This window comes from Panthera tigris, chromosome B1 (genome assembly GCF_018350195.1).
Source record: "Panthera tigris isolate Pti1 chromosome B1, P.tigris_Pti1_mat1.1, whole genome shotgun sequence".
Lineage (NCBI taxonomy): Eukaryota > Metazoa > Chordata > Mammalia > Carnivora > Felidae > Panthera > Panthera tigris.
Genome location: NC_056663.1, coordinates 53,342,117 through 53,356,801, shown reverse-complemented (window position 1 = coordinate 53,356,801; position 14,685 = coordinate 53,342,117). Strand labels below are relative to the sequence as shown.

Sequence of the window (14,685 nt, the reverse complement as noted above, 5' to 3'; positions counted from 1 at the left end):
ACTCTTGATTCTGGCTCAGGTCATGATCCCAGGGTCGTGAGATCAAACTCCACATCAGGCTCTGTGCTGAGCCTGGAGACTGCTTAGGATTCTCTCTCTCTCTCTGTCTTTCTTTCTGTCTCTCTCTGCCCATCTATCCCACTCACACTCTCTCTCTAAAAAATAAATAAAATAAATTTTAAAAAATTAAAAAAGAGGAAAGATAAATGATAGATAGATAGATAGATAGATGAGAAGGTTATACAGTGTCTACCTGGCTTATCTCCCTGAGCACATGGACCATGAAAGCCCACTGCTGACAGCTAAGACGTTCAACTTCCCTGACAATGTCATGCTGAAACAAATCACATGTAAGACCACACAGACATGATGATTCTTAACGATCTGGAGACGTCACAGCCGTCAGCTTTTTGATTCCTGCAGTTTAGACACCAGACACAGAAGGGAGCAACGTTAGCTTATTTGCTCCATACTGTGGAAGCTGTCACCTCATGGAAGACAGAAATGTCATGCTCACCGAGCAATACAGATTCAGGAGGAAAGTAAACGTTGATGTTTGCAGTCACCTAGGTGTAAGATTTGTTTCACTGTTTCCAACTGTGTTAATCCCTTTTTATTCTTTTGGTGAGCTCTTCCAGAATTAACTACTCCTGCTTGTAGGCGATGAAATGCGTAAGGAACCCACATCAAACGTTGGCACAGTTATGAGCATGGCCTTTCCCTTTACTTGAACTCAGTATTAAGACTCTGTTTTTTATATTCCAGTCCCAGAAATGATTTCCACTATAGAAGTTACCTGCAGGCCATCCTATGCTTTCTAGCAGTTGCCTACAACCATGCTCTAGCTTCCCCAAGACACTACACAGGATGGCTTTAAATATGTATTAAACTAAGAGGCATTCTCTCAAATGAGTTGAAATGCATTTTATTTTCAGACAACCTACATGGCATGTTTTTCTTTTCTTAGAAACAATGCCTCTGCTCCAAATAAATCAAGGTCAAAGTCGCTGAAGAGCTCAAGATGGCATCAGTCCCATTTGTCTAAGCCCTGGTGGTGTGTGAGGAGCAGCAGCCAGTTATGACAACGGGTGATACATCCAAATTAATGGCCAAATTCATGAACATTTTTCCATTTCTAGACCACCCTTAAAGAAAATCATATATGGGGTCACACATCCTCACCATAGTCCAGAAGAACGATCGTGCTATCTGGATTCATGTTTTCACCAGTTAAAAAAAAAAAGAAAAAAAAAAAGGTCATTTTTTTTTTTTGAAATTTGCAAGGATACGCTTAATTTGTTCCATAGCCCCTGCCATAAAAGGTTTTCCTGTGTCTGGCCTCTGTTCTTCAAGTCTGCCTTTGATTGATTTCATGTAATATTTTATGTGCTTCTTGTAGGCTTCTTATGTGAAACTGGTTTCCTGAAAGTGATGGTTCACGACAGTATCAGCACCGGTGACTACCAACCTTTCAGCCTTCAGCGGAGCCATTTCCACGAATGAGCAAGTCATTCATGTTACCTTCTGTCCTACTGAGCATCTTCCCCTCCACCTCTAGACACAGCCCTCCGTGATCTCCCGGATCTTGTAGAAGTCGGAGAACATCTCATTACGGCTGATGAGGTCCCAGGAGATGATCGTGATCGCAGACGGAGAGACAAGAGGGTGGCATGGGCTTGGCAGGAGCCAGGAGCCAGGAGCCTTGAGCAGAGTGCACCCAGAGCTGCACTCGCTGAGAGCGCGGAGAAGCCAGAAAAGTGAGTTTTTGTTTTTGTTTCTGTTTTGTTTTTAACTCTAAGGTAACTGAAGAGGTAAAAGGAAAAAAAAAATTGAAACAAGCAATGATCTATAGAAAGTCAAGGTAAACATAGTAAATTTTTAAAAAATGTTTATTTATTTTTGAAAGAGAGAGACAGAGCACCAGTGGGAGAGGAGCAGAGAGAGGGAGACACAGAATCGGAAGCAGGCTCCAGGCTCCCAGCTGTCAGCACAGAGTCCGATGTGGGGCTCGAACACCAGCTGTGAGATCATAACCTGATCATGGTTAATTTTTTACCTAATCAAAGGAGAATGCTATGAGTCAACACATTTTTTTAAACATAACAAAAACTACAATCGTCCAAAACAAGGTATATCTCATAGGATCAAACCATCATGTTCTTATTTGAAAGAGCAGGTGTGTGGAGTGCAGGGTGGCTAAGGCATAACCATGCCAAATATCAGAGCTGAAGAAAAAATAAAACTGCGTATATACTTCCTTTTTGCCAGAAATAGGTGTTTTGTGTGGAAAAAAAAACAGATGCTGGTTCAAGCCTTTAGGCACTAGCTGTAAAGAGCTGAATATAAATAAGTCACCAGATGCAGAAACCTTTTGCGGTTTCCTTGCTAATAGACTGGCATCCTCCTGAAAGGAGTAAGGAGATGGACTCAGGATGGTTGATGAGAAAGTACCAAGAGTGACAAGATCACAGCTGCCTGATGTCCTGGCTTTCCCCTCGGCCCCCTTCCTTATGGATTTTTTTAGTTGATTTATTTATTTTGAGAGACAGAGGGAGAGCGAAAAGGAGCAAGGGAGGGGGAGAGAGAAAGGGAGAGAGAGAATCCCAAGCAGGTTCGGCACTATCAGTCCAGAGCCCCATGTGGGGCTTGAACTCATGAACTGTGAGATCATGACCTGAGCAGAAATCAAGAGTCAGAGGCTTAACAGATGGAGCCCACCTAGGCGCCCCCTTCCTTATGGAATTCTAAAGCAAAAGTGTAAGCAGTTACAATCCCCAGAAATTATGAATCTTATTCACATCTAGAATGATAAGGAACTATGTTTTGAAAAATGAGAACATTTGGCAAGATGCTTGTCTGTGATATGAAGCAAATCTAAGATAATATAGGTTTTCTACAACAAGACCTGAAGGGTGTGATAAAAATTTCAAAAATACAAAAGAGACAAGAAAAATTAGGGAATATAGCACTGAAAGGAATAGAAAAAAGACCCACTGGGGCGCCTGGGTGGCTCAGTCGGTTGAGCGCCGACTTCGGCTCAGGTCACGATCTCGCGGTCCGTGAGTTCGAGCCCCGCATCGGGCCCCTGTGCTGACAGCTCAGAGCCTGGAGCCTGTTTCAGATTCTGTGTCTCCCTCTCTCTGACCCTCCCCCATTCATGCTCTGTCTCTCTCTGTCTCAAAAATGAATAAAAACGTTAAAAAAAAAATTTTTTAAAAAAAGAAAAAAAAAAAAGAAAAAAGACCCACTGTGAATAGCAACTCTGTAAAAAGACAACACAACACGTGCAAACCTGGAGATCTAGAAGATGGATTTGGGAAAACAGTTCCAAATTAAATTAAAACAGCCAATAATACATAGAGAGATTAGAGACAGAATCATCACTGTGGGTCAGAATAAAGACTGCATGTATATGTAGTACCAAACCTAGTTAAATACAGCTCCCAGACTAGTCATAGCTAAACCGGTGTCTAGAAAAAGCCACAGTCATTTAGAGTTGAGTCCCATCAAATGCATCACTACGGTTACGAGGACAATCTTGCCATCTTGAAAGTGCATGACATATCAGAGTCCATTCATTCTTTGCTCTTCTATAAGATACTGCACACACTTTTTTCTCTTCCTTACTCTTGAAAATAGGGTATTAGTTAGCAATACATTACTTGAATTAAGAAATATAGCGGTGAAGAATCAGAAAAAAAAAATAGATGATCAAAATGAGCCAGTAGAATTAGCCAGGGAGGATCAGGGAGAGTTAAATTTATATTCATAGCATAGATTGTCGCCAAGACTGACATAGAAAATAAAATGAAAAGTCTTCTACTGAAGTCTAACCACTGTCAATACATTTAACAGAATAGCTGTAGATTACTTAGCTGATCACAGTCCAGAGTTTGGATGTGAGATTTTCAGGAAAAAGAACACAACTTGTCAAGATGCTAATGCATTATTTGGTACAGAGTATTAAAAGACCAACAAGAATCTGGTTAGTTTACAGTTCCACCCATTTTCCATTTATGTACTGTTTCTTGCAACAAGTTGACGTGCAGATAAATATTTACCTCTCTACTATAGTGTAAAGGTTATAATCAAATATAATTCTGTGATCTCCCAGATTTTATATTGGCTCTAAATTGTTTAAAATGTATGAAATTTAAGAGGTAATGGAATGCATTTAATTTATAAAGTAGCATGTAAGATATATGTAAGATTATATTAGTAAAAGGGAAGTTAAAAAAACTAGTATGAAATTATTTTGTAATTCACCAAAAATATTGAGTTTCTAATCAAGATCTAAACAAAACTTAGGAATTCAATATCCAAAGATTAAGAAGGCATTATTTATTTAACAATTATCAAATACTTTTGATAGGTCATATATAATATCACTACTGTTCTTGTTAGTGTGCATATTGCAGTGAATAAAGCAGACAAAATTTCTGGTTTGTGGAGCTCAAATTCTAGCAAGAGGAACAAAGGTCTGCAACATGAGCAGACGATTGGCCCATAGATAGTGGGTCTCAAATGTGGTTAGTTTTGCTCCAGATGGGGACAACTTACAGAGTGAGAAACAAAGGAGTTGAGTAAACATGCAAGCAAAAATAAAAAGCAAGGTTGGGCCATGTCATTTAAATTGTAGTGGGTAGATAGGGAATGGATGACATATACAGGCAAAGGTTGTTTAAATGTTAATAGGATCCATGGATTATAAATTTTGATGGAGTTGAGTAGTTTATGGATTTGACGTAGTAGAGAGAGAATTCTGCCCTTAGGAAGCAGTGTGCAGTAAAACCATGCACACACACACACCACACGCACGCACACGCACACACGCGCGCGCGCACACACGCACGCTGACAGGCACACAAAGCCTAAATACAGCAATTCAGGATGGTACTCTGAGAACCTTGTTTAACACAGTTGGAATGTCAGTAAGTAAAGAACATGAGAACAGTTTAAAACAGCACTACTGAAGGAAGACTGGAAGAGTTCACATCATCAAATTAAAGAACTTTTGAAAGACAAAAGGCATATGGAATCATAGTATTATAACAAAAATTTTCTAGTCAGACATGGAAGCCACTGTCTGTTCAGAATGTCAGAAAGCTGCAGAGAAAGAAAGGTAGGAAAAAATAGGAATGATGGTAATCTGTACGCTGAATATCTGTAATCTGTTAATGCTATATACTCGCTCCCAGCGTGAATGAAAAATATATACTTCATGCTAAAAGTAAGGAATAGTTTTGGAGATTTAGGACTGTCTGCAAGGTCAATGTCAGGATACTTAATGAGGGCATTGTACCTTGCTGAATAATCTTCTTCAATTTGGCATTTGAAAGGATTCCTTATTCTGTCGTTTTTCTATTCTCTGTGAAAGAGATCATTGTTTTTGTGTGCATTCAATGAGCCCTTCAACTTTTTATTGCAAAATATAGAAACCTAATAGGTAAATCTTGATAGAAATAATCCTTTCAAGTTACCTACATTAAACCAATGCATCCTTTATTTGTAAACTAGGAGAGACAACTATGACCAGACATGTGAGAAAACCTGAAAAATAACAAACAGAACAACCAAAGTGGCAGCAATTAGCATTTAACACTGAATGTAATGGAAATAAATCAGAAATTTTTAAAAATTCCACTGAATACATTCTAAGATTTACTGTATACGCAAACATCAAGAAGTGTTTTTAAGTGGACCAAAAACATGTACAAGAATGCTCACAGAAGCTTTATTTAAAATTGCCCTAAACTGGAAATAACCCAAATTGCTTACATTAATAGAAAGGAAAAACAAAGTATAAAATCTGCACAATGGAATTCTGTGCAACAGCCATAAGGTAAAACAATAACAACAAAAAGAACTAACTACATATGATAATAGAATGCATTTCATGGACAAAATTGGGAGTGAAAGAAGTCAGAAAAAGACTGCACAATGTTTGATTTCAGTCATGTAAAATTCAAAGTTGGGCAGAACCCATCTACTATAATAGATATTTGAGCTGTGATTACCTTCGGAGGTATTAGGTACTCAGAGGGAAAGAGAATGTTAGATTACATAGATAAAGATACAGATGATATAGATGATATTGATTAGATACAGACAAATAGATATAGATATAGGTATAGATGATAATGATAGATATAGATAGAGATGATATAGATATAGATATAGATATAGATATAGATATAGATATAGATATAGATATAGATATAGATATAGATATAGACATAGATATAGGCATAGTTATAGTATAGATAGATAGATAGATAGATCTATATGTCTATATAGATATCTACATATAATTAATCTATTTGCTTAGATTATATATCACTGGGGAAATCAAAACAATCAAAAGGTATTCTCAACATCGTCTATTACTGTCTGTACCAAACAATTCTACCCTGTCTCCAGTAATTATAGAAGTAATTGTGCTCAAATATAAAGCCAAATTTCCAAGTGTCTGTTGGATTTCATTCCCTCTGGCTTACTCAGAAACATCATTTCAATACCCATCACCAGGAGGGCACCTGTTGGGAGGAGCACTGGGTGTTGTATGGAAACCAATTTGACAATAAATTTCATATTAAAAAAAATAAACCTTTTTAACAGTGAAAAAAATAGAGATAATGTTAAAAAAAAAACATCATTTCAGCCATTCTCTCTTCTCTATCCCTTCCTCAGTCATTTCCCACTCTCAATTAGATAATTAACCATATTGATTCTTTCTCTATCTCATGAAAATCCTTCCTTGATCTCAATCCCCCTTCCTGTCTGGATCAATTTTATTCTCATTTGCACTTAGGGTCTTTGAATTATTTTTCTATACTCATAATCTCCAAGACCTCATTTCCTAACATCTCTTAAATTCACTTCAGTAATGCTTTCTCCTTGATTATGCCACTGACACAGTTCTTGTCAATATCATCAATGATTTCCATTTGCTAAATTAAAATATCAATTTTCAATCTTCATCATACCTGATTTGTTAGAGATTTTGACAGGATTTTGTTCACTCTCTTCTCTTTGAAATGCTTTGGTAATGATTGTCTTTGACAAACAACTCACTTTACCCCCTACTTCACTGGTCACTCCTTCTGAGTATTCTTAGCTGGTTACTGTATCCTAAATCTATTCACCTAGATTTTTCCCAGTTTTAAAAAAAAATTTAAGTTTATTAATTTATTTTTGAGAGAAACATGGAGAGTGAGCAGGGGAGGGGCAGAGAGAGAGGGAGAGAGAAAATCCCAAGTAGGTTCTGCACTGTCAGCACAGAACCCAATGCAGGCTTTGAACTCACACACCGTAAGGTCATGACCTGAGCTGAAACCAAGAATCTGATGCTTAACTGACTGAGCCACCCAGGCATCCCTTATTTTTTTAATGACCACATTTGACATTTAACGTTTTATGAGTTTAAACTGTAAAGTGTGCTACTTTTGCACATATATTGCACATACGTTGTAATAAGATTGCTAATGTAGTGGTATTTATCTCATTCCATACTTGTAGTACAATATTATCATTTATATTTGTTATACTGTGCATTATATTTCTATGACTTATTCACCACTCATTACAATTTTGCACCCTTGCATACTATCAATCTTATCTCTCCCATCCCCGGTAACTACCATTTTACTTTCTGTTTTTCACAGGTTTAGTGTTTTAGATTCCACGTAAGTTATATCATACTGTACTTGTCATTCTCTGTCTGACTTATATCACTTAGAATAATATGTCCAAGATCCACCCACACTGCCACAAATGGAAATGTGTTCTCCTTTCTCATGGCTGAATAATATTCCATGGTGTATATGTACTCCATATTTTTTATCCTTTCATCTGTTGATGGGCATTTGAGCTGTTTCCATATCTCGGTTATTGTTTCAGTGTCTGATTTATTTCAAGTAAGTTTTTTTGAATGGTGTAGCTTGTGTCTAATTCCATTATCCTGCATGTGTTTTTTCAGTATTCTCAGCACCATTTATTGAAAACACTATCTTTTCCTCATTGGGTATTCTTGGCCCCTTTGTCCGATATCAGCTGTCTGTCTGTATATGACCATTTAATTCTCAGCTCTCTATTCTGTTCTATTGGTTGATGTGTCTATTTTTCTTCAAGTACATTACTCCTTTAATACTATGGCTTTGCAGTGTAATTTGAAATCTGAACGTATGATAGCTCCAGCATTGTTCTTTTTTCTCAGGCTTGCTTTAGGTACTCATAGTCTTTTGTGATTCACATGAATTTTAGAATTGTCTCTTCTATTTCTGTGAAGAATGCCTTTGCTATTTGGTTGGAGACTGTGTTTAATCTGTAGATGGCTTTGGGTAGTATGGCCATTTTAACAATATTAATTCTTCTGATCCATGAATACAGAATATCTTTTCATTTGTTTGTGTCTTCTTCAATTACTTTCAGCAAAATTTTGTATTTCTATTGTACAGAAATTTAATACCCTTGGTTAAATTTATTCCTAAGTATTTTATCATTTTCGATGCATGTTGTTATTTTGATGCATGTATCCTACTGTATATAGGATAGTTTTGTTACTTTTTCAGACGTTTCATCATTACTGTAAAGGAATGCAACTAATCGCTGTATGTTGATTTTGCATCCTGTCTCTTCAGCAAAATAATTGATTAATTCCAACAGTTTTTTGAGTGACTCTTTGGCATTTTCTATACATAATATCATATCATCAGCAAATAGCAACAATGTTACTTTTTCCTTTTGGATTTGGATACTTTTTATTCCCGTTTTGCCTACATGCTCCAGCTAGGACTTCTGATACTGTATTAAATAGGAATGGTGAAAGTGGACATCCTTGCCTTGTTCTTGATCTTAGAGGAAAAGCTTTCGGTATTTCTTCCATTGAGTATAACACCATTACTAGATTTAGTAATTATGCCCTTAATTATGTTGAGGTATATTCCTTCTATACCCAATCTGTGAAGGATTTTTATCATGAAAAGATGTATTTTGTCAAATGTTGTTCTGCATCTATTGAGATGATTCTGTGGTTTTTTTATCTTTCATTTTATTGATGTGATATATTACATTTATTGATTTTTGTATATTGAAACATCCTTGCATCCCAGGGATAAATCCCACTTGGTCATGATGTACAATCCTTTCATCGTGTTCTTGAACTCAGTTTGCTAAAATATTGTTGAAACTTTTTGTGTCTATATTCATCAGGGATATTTGTCTGTAGTTTTCTTTTATTGTGGTGTCCTTATTTGGTTTTGGTATCAGATAATGCCAGCCTCATAAATGACTTTGGACTTCCATATTCCCTCCTCTTCGGTATTATGGAAGAGTTTGAGGGGGCTTGATATTAATTTTTCTTTAATTCCTCTTTAAGTGTTCATTCTTCCTCACTGAAGCCTCTGGTTCCAGAGTTTTCTGTGTTGGGAATTTTTAAATTACCGAGTCAATATTTTTACTCATTGTTGGTCCATTTAGATTTCCCATTTTCTGCTGATTCAGTCTTAGTAGATCATGTATTCCTAGAATGTATCCATTTCTTCTAGCTTATATAATTTCTCACCATATAATTGTTCATAGTAATGTCTTATGATTCCATGTACTTCTGAAGTATCAGATGTTAACATCTCCTTTTTCATTTCTAATTGTATTGGAATCTTCTCTCATTTTTTCTTTGTTAGTATAGTTAAAGCTCTGTCAATTTTGATTATCTTTTCAAAGAATCTTCTCTTAGTTGATCTTTTGTATTATTTTTCTTGTCTCTATTTCCTTTATTGCCACTCTGATATCTATTATTTCCTTCCTTCAGCTAGCGTGAGGCTTAATTGGTTCTTCTTTTTCTACTTACCTGAGGTACAAATTTAGGTTGTTTATTTGTGATCTTTCCAATATCTTAATATATTTATTTATTTCTATTAATTTTCCCTAAAACTGCTTTTGCTGCTTCCCACAATAACGAGTATGCTGCATTTCCATGTTAATTTGTTTTGAGATAATTTTTGAATTCCCTTCTAGTTTCTTCTTTTATTCAATGGTTGTTTAGAAGTATACTGTTTAGTTTAATCATAGTGTTATATCCTCTCACTTTCCTTTTGTTGATGATTTTTAGTTTCATACTATTGTGATCAGTCAATATTAGTTCAATCCTTTTAAATTGCTAATATTTGTTTTGTGGCCTCTCATATGACCTATCCTGGAGAATATTCCATATGCACTTGGGAAGAATGTATGTTCTTCTTTATATGTTCTTTGTATGTCTTTTAAATCATTTTTTTTTCCTAACGTGTGGTTCAATTCCAATGTTTTATTCTTATTTTCTGTCTGGATGACCTATCCGCTGCTGACAGTGGAGTCCTCTAATATTGTTATATTGTTATCTATTTCTTCCCTGAAGTCTGTTATTTGCTTAATATATTTTGAAGCTATGGTTTCAGGAGTGTATATATTTACAATTGCCTTATCTTTTTTGAGGTACTGACCTCTTTGTCATTATATAATCACCTTTGTCTCCTGTTACCCCTTTTGGCTTAAAGTCCATTTTGTCTGATATAAATATGGCTTTGCCTTCTTCCTTTTGGTTTCCATATGGTTGAAATATCATCTTCCATTCTTTCACTTTGAGCCATTTGTGTCTTCAGGGATGAAATGAGTTTTCCGTAGGCACCATGTAGTTTGGTCTTGCATTTGTATCCATCCATGGACTCTGTGCATTTTGATTGGTGAGTTTAATCCATTTACATTATAGTGAGTATTGATATTTAAGGATTTACTACTAAATCTCACAGTATTAAATTACAGTGATTTTGCGCAGTGTTTTATGAAAAACTGCCTCTGTCGCCACAAGAAGTGAAAAACCTTTCTTGTTTAAGTAAGGTTTTGTTTACTTTGATTGTAACCATTGAACCAGTTGGTAATTAGGAGCCTTCCTTTGACCTTCCAGAAGGTGGCGATATAGCACAAGTTTTTGGTTTCTCTTAGGCATGGCACACAGCCTCTAAGATTGGGAGCACCTACGTTTAAAAATAAAAAATGGCACAGAAAGACAAAAAAGAGGAGGGTGGCAGCAGAGTGGGAGGTGGTGTGCTTTTGGCCCAGTAGGGGGATCCTTGAGTGGGGTGTCCCCGGGGGCGTGTGAGCTCTCTGCCCTCTTTCCAGAAATTGAGGCAGTCAACAGGATGATATTTGCTTGACTTCTTTTTGTCTGCCAAGTTCTTCCTTTCCCTTTCCTTCACCTTCAATCACTGAGGTTTCTCCCCAGGGACAGCAAATGGGTTCCTCCGTCTGCAGCATTCAGAGCGGGGCAGACTCCCCACCCTCTGCTTTCACATTCCACTTCCTCTGGCAGAAAGGTCATGACTGGCATGTTGCCTGACCTGCCACTGTCACATCTGCCAATGCTCCTCCTACTCTGCAGTTTCCTTCAGGATCCAAAGTACCCAGTTTTGTGGACACCGCTGGATGGAACTCCTGGCTGTCTTGGTGTACTGTGCACAGGTGCTTTTTGTTTGTTTGTTTGTTTATGATTAAATGATTAGCTGTATATCAAAAAGGATAGAGAAAAAGAACAACTCATGGCACCATCATGCTGATGTCACCCGGTCCGTTTTTGACTCTCTTCTGGTTTCTATTTATCGTTTTTGTTCCTTACCACACTTCCTCCTTCCCTTTGTGATCTCATGGCTAATTAATGACATCAACGTGCTGGCCACCTGTACCTCCAGTCTATTATCTCACCTTAACCCATATCTACATAGAACTGCATGTTGGATGCTTCACAGTTAACCTGTCTAAAACTGAACCTCGTCATATTTCTTCCCATATTTGTACCACTCACTTTGGATTTAGGCCACGTTATCTTTTCAGGTGTGTCAGACTAAGATTCTGAAATTTTTCTTGACTTCCCTTTTATTTTATCTCTCAACCACTTTTAATCAACAGGCAGATATTGTGCGATATCAAGCAGTCATATTTATAAAAAATCAGGGACGCCTGGGTGGCTCAGTCGGTTAAGGCGGCCGACTCGGCTCAGGTCATGATCTCGCGGTCCGTGAGTTCGAGCCCCGCGTCGGGCTCTGTGCTGACAGCTCAGAGCCTGGAGCCTGTTTCAGATTCTGTGTCTCCCTCTCTCTCTGCCCCTCCCCTGTTCATGCTCTGTCTCTCTCTGTCTCAAAAATAAATAAACGTTAAAAAAAAAAAATTAAAAAAAAATCAATCTGCCCGAGAGTGGAGGTATTTTGACAAGAAGAAGGAATAACAGTATAACTAAAGCCAGGAAAATCAGTCACCTATTGCATACATTCAGGCAAAAATAACAGTATTTCTACAACTTGATACAAATATCTGCTAAAAAAATACCTGTAACTAACAACATACTTAATCGTCCAAAGTTAGGAGCGTTTCCCAATAAGACGCAGAACAGGGCAAGGGTGTTCCTGCCTACACTTCTTTTCAACATTGTACTGGAAATCTTACCTAATGTAATGCAAGAAAAGTAAGGCAAATAAATGGTATATGGATTTGAAAGGAAGAAACTAAAATTTTGTTTACAGATGACATGATGCCCATGTAGAAAATCCAAACAAATTGACCCTAAAAATATCCTAGAATTAATAATATGTGATTATCTTATACCAACGTTGCAGGATACAAAGCTAATATATAAAATAAATTGATTGCCTACGCGCTAGAAATGAACAATTGTAGTTGTAATTAAAAACACAATATTATTTATATTAGCAACCCAAAAATCTAAGTACAAAAGTGTAAATCAAAATATAAAAGGTATATATGAGGAAAACTCTGAGGAAATAAATCAAAGAACAGCTAGTAAGTAAAGAAATATTTCACGTTCATAAATAGGAAGTCCCCATAGTGTCATCAAGATATTAGTTCTTCCCAACATGATCTATATGTTCAATACATACCAATCAAAATCTCAGCAAATTATTTTGTTGATATTGACAAAGTGATTCTCAAGTTTATATGGGGCAAAAGATCAGAATGTTGTCAATAATATTGCTATAACTTTGTGTGGTGACAGATGATAACCTGACTTATTATGGAGATAGTTTTGTAATGTATAAAATATATAAAAATATCAAATCACCATAACATTTATCTAAAACGAATAGGACATTGTCTGTCTATTGTTATACTTCAATTGAAAATGCGAATTATGTTGATTAGAATCTTACTGAAAGATGTCTTCACCCATATATTTTTTTCAAAAGATATTCTTTATATTACCTTTATTGAAAAGTGTTGTTTCCTTTGATAAGAATTTAAACTTTCCCTCTTATTTCTCACTTGAAGCCCTCCATTACCCATTAACAGACATTTCTGCCCCAGGCTCCAGTGTCCCCAACCCATCCTTCACAGCAGCTAGAGTTGTACTTGATAAAAGTGTATGAACTCACCTCCTTTGAATCCCTCAGTTTTTTCTCATCACCTTTAATGTAAATGTAAACTAACAAATACTAGTCACATTCCAGCTTTATATTCTTCTCCAAACTCTGACACACAACAAAAAAGCAAATACTGAAGGTAGAAAGCTTAAATGTAGAAGACTCTCTCATACCTCTCTGACTTCCTACACCATGGTGTTGTCCATGGAGCAACGTTCCTTTTATCTCTTCCTCTCAAATCTATCTAAAATCTATCTATCTATCCTCACCTCCTAAAAAAATCTATCTATCCTCACCATCTGTAGTGGTGGCCCTTTATGTATTATTCTGTAATACAAGTATGACTTGTATTAAGTAATTACTTAACACTAAATATGAAGTATTACTTTGTATATTAAATCACCATGGTTCTCCTCATGATTCACTGTACTCATCCTTCAAGATTCCAGTCACCTGCATATCCTTTGAAGTCTTCCCTAAACCCTTTTCTGACCAAGCTTACTTTCATGATGATACATTTCCTTGTTGATGCTTAATTATGACTTGTCGATGGAGGGGCAGGCAGTGAATGTTAATAAATTCCCTCAGCATCCTGAAATATTCCAAAGGAAACACAATCTAAGTAAAACAACTGGAGAAATGCGGGTTGAAGGGGGAGTCTTCTGGCTCCCCATAACCACCCCCTTCCAACCTAGGCTTCTCCTATATGGAAAATCTGGAGCCATCACGGCACTGCCCACACTCTATAGTTATTATTAGAGTCCTTCTGTTTTAAACCAAAATCATTGAAGTGTTTCAATTATAAAATTTTGTTCTATGTATTCAGAATCTAGCTCAGTACCTGACAGATAGCTGATCAGAAATAAGCATTCCTATATTTTGCATTTACTAGATTCCTTAGGCAAAGAAAAAGTAAGCCTCTTTGGCAGAGAGACTATTTTTTTATATGAGTTAAATATGTGGAAGTGTGTGAAATTTGGGAAGCATCTAGTCCAACACCCTATCTAAATGATGGAGAAGGCCTGCATCCTGCCAAAGAACACAAACTTTTGTGAATGACGGAATTCTAGAAACTTTGATGTACCCAATTATTTTCAGGTAAAAGGGCGTTCTAAGTTGTGAGGAGGCACAACATTTGTGTCAAATGTCTTTCTTCTAAAAGTGACCACATACAAAACTGATGCCATGTCTTAAAATACTGGTACATTAAAATTGATATCAAACTGAGTAAATGGTTAAGGTATAGTTTTCAACAGAAAAATATATATTATGAAAAAGCATT

At 36.6% G+C, this 14,685-nt stretch overlaps 1 pseudogene; it reads right to left on the bottom strand.

Moving 5' to 3' along the window:
- Positions 1-1,115: 1,115 nt before the first annotated feature.
- On the bottom strand, positions 1,116-1,620 carry LOC102969341 (annotated as a pseudogene).
- Between the last annotated feature and the right edge of the window lie 13,065 nt (positions 1,621-14,685).